At 42.3% G+C, this 3,057-nt stretch overlaps 1 protein-coding gene across 1 annotated transcript in view; it reads left to right on the forward strand.

The window, feature by feature from the left end:
* bicc1a (BicC family RNA binding protein 1a) overlaps positions 1 to 1,539 on the forward strand; it is a 34,607-nt gene extending 33,068 nt beyond the window's left edge. Inside the window, exon 21 of the mRNA XM_035533017.1 lies at positions 1 to 1,539. This exon is cut by the window's left edge and continues 308 nt beyond it. The gene's annotated coding sequence lies outside the window, so the exon portion shown is untranslated.
* The last annotated feature ends 1,518 nt before the right edge of the window (positions 1,540 to 3,057 follow it).

A 3,057-nucleotide genomic window follows, 5' to 3' on the forward strand; every position in this document is an offset into this window, starting at 1 on the left:
TACGAGAAAAAGCCATCAAATGAACAGTGTTGTGTTCCCACCATCGTTGGCATGCCACAGTATCAGTACAAAGCACTTTAAGATATCTTTTTCTCATGGTCCTTTCAAATGTGTACATCTGTGTAGTGTGTTTTTTCTTGTAACTGGTTCCAGTGCCAATGTACTTACCACTTCAGGGTTCAAAAGTCAAAGTTCATGCCAAGGATCTTTTGATTCATCATTTTCATGTACATTTTCATTACTCAGTGGATGTCGCCGAAAGACCTCATTTACTTCAAAATATTTTAAATGCTTTTTCCCCTTACTATCATCAATGTTTTAATTTTAATGTTTTCTTTTTTATCAAGAAACTATTTTAGTTTTGCCTTTTTTTTATGTTGTGATCTTTAATTGGTTTGACGAATTGATTCGTGGGTTGGCTTTCTGCTGATGATTGGTTGATTTGATTGGATTGTTGGTTGGTTGGTTGGTTGTTTTTCTTTGATGATGTTGTTTCAATATACAACTCCCCATCAGAGATTTCTCAAACAAGCCCTCAAGGTTCAAGGGGCAGTTGAAAAAGGGAGTTGTTTACTTATTCTGGCTACGAGTACGTAATCTGTTTCGATCGACCCAGGTGTGATGTGGTAGCAGATCTGATGTGAAGGGACGCTCTTGCGGCACTTCCAGCTGAAGCCTGTGCCATTGGTCAGAAACGAACTTCCACTCAGGGCTTCTGACGTGGCACCAAAACGATCTTGCTTTCCTACAAATCTTGCTGTGCACACACATTTAGAAGCCTGTCTGAGATCAATTCCAATTTAAATCAGTTTTACATTTCTAGATATATTTTCAATTAATTTCCTCAGTTCTTAAATTCATATTGCATTCTGGTTTTTTTTTGTCAGCATAACCCTAACACTTTGCATACTTAAATCAAATTGTTTAGGTTGGCTATACATATATTCGTGGAGTCATGTATATTGTGAGGTACCTAGATTGTCAAATGTATCCGCTTCAGATTTACCTAACAGTATTTTTGCTTATTAGTGGCCATACTTTTCAGTTTGACTTTTTAAAGATATCTTTCTACCTGCAATGTCATTTCTGCATTATTTTTTGAAGGGTTGTGACACTTTTCTCCACAAAAGGCTTGTGTTCAGAAGACCTTTGCCTCTACCACCTGGATTATAGAAATACTTTATTGGTAAGGTACATTTCTGTAAGTACTACAGTCAGTGGCAGTGAATGGACATGCGTTCAAACATGCATATTAACCACCTGAAATCTGTATTCATGTTTAACTTGCTATTATGAGGGTCCTGATGCAATTTCTTTTTTTTTATTTCCACATTTTTATGTGCGATAAGGTTGAATCTCAGAAGGCACCACCAGTAGCCTTTACTAGTAGCCTGTTACTGGTTGGTTGGTTGGTTGGTTGGGTGGTTGGTTGGCTTGTCTTTTCAGTAATTGTATGATGGCCAAAGCACCCTTGTGTTAGGCTGTTAGCTGCTGTTTATGTGCTTATGTTTCACAAATAAAAAATATAAGCAAGCGAAATGCCGTTGTATGTCAGGAATGTATTTCGCAACGAGAGGAGGAGGCGCAGGGAGGAGAGAGGGATGGAGAGAGCAGGAGAGCAGCAGAATTAGAGGCGGAGGTGATGCTCATTCTCTGGATTCCCCAGTAGCCGCTCTGGAACGGCACGCGGAGGCGCGCCGGTGCGCAATCACCCCAGCCGCGTCGCACGCGTACAAACGCACGGACAGCGGAGAGACAAACATCGAATAAGCAGGTGCATATTGCAGTAATGGTAAGGAATGAAACCATATATGTGATGGACCAACCACTGGGAGGAGAAGAGAAGGAAGACTGGGAGAGTACACTGGAAAAATACGGAAAGAATGTAATTTATGGAGGCCTTTGGGAATTTAAGGTAGTTTTGCGGTTACTGGATCGTCTGCATTTTTATAGCGTCTTGGCAAGAGGAGAGGAAGTGGTGGGAGAAGAGTCTGGAAGCAGAGAGACGGCGGCAAGCTAATTACGAGGCAACCATGTGTTTGAGCCTTCGAGGACATGAGAGACCAGTGGGAATTATGGGTGGGAGGCGGAAGGAGTAATAAAATGAACTAATACGTTAATTATAAAACAAAACTGAAAAGATCTGGAGAGATTGTGTGTTTAGAGTGTTCTCACTGTGAATTCCACTCTAGCTATCTAATGCACCCTGCTATGCATATAACACACATGTTCCTACACTATTCAAACGACGTGTTCACGCAGTTTAGAGAAGTGGAGGACGTCTGTGCGTAGGCGCGTGTGTGGGCATGTGCGTGCGTGCTGTTTATCTAGCCCTGTCCCACAGTGAGCCAAGCCATGACACTGATGCAGGATGATGTAACCTAAAGGAAAGAGAGTGAAACTCGGATGGCAGAGAAAGTTGAGGAGGACGAGCAGTCAGACCTGGGCCACAGACCCGTTACGACCTAACTGTCACATGCTCAGTGCGATTGAGGTTGTCATTCCTGGGCAAAAAGTGCAGTAATCACACAACTCCCAAAACTTTCCTGTTAGATCAGTTGTGTCTGTCTGAGAGAGAGAGAGAGAGCGAGAGAGAGAGAGAGAGAGAGAGAGAGAGAGAGAGTGTGTTGCAGTACCATCCTCCTACAGCAGGGGGCAATGCTCTATGTCAAATACGCGAATCAAACTGCTTTGTAAATTATTTAATTGTATTTATTTATTTATTTATTTATTTTGCAGACTGTGGATGTCTGCATATATTCTACGGACTCTCCTGTTTCAAAATTCATTTTGCTATGCATCACGTCCGTCATTAATTACGATCCATCTTTCTGCTCATCGGTCCAGTTTTTATTGTCTGTATGTCCTTTTCGCAGCTCGCTTAGGGGTGGGTACCTTGCTCTTCTCCTCTCTGGAGCGGTCTGCCTGAGTCCGGATACGAGAACACACACACACACACACACACATATTCATGGCATTAGTTTAACGTGCCATACGTTGTGAAGTGTACCAGGTTAAAGGGGGAAAAAAAGATAGCACCGTTACACACCTGCGCCA

The sequence above is a fragment of the Electrophorus electricus genome, chromosome 13 (genome assembly GCF_013358815.1).
Source record: "Electrophorus electricus isolate fEleEle1 chromosome 13, fEleEle1.pri, whole genome shotgun sequence".
In the NCBI taxonomy this organism is placed as follows: Eukaryota; Metazoa; Chordata; class Actinopteri; order Gymnotiformes; family Gymnotidae; genus Electrophorus; species Electrophorus electricus.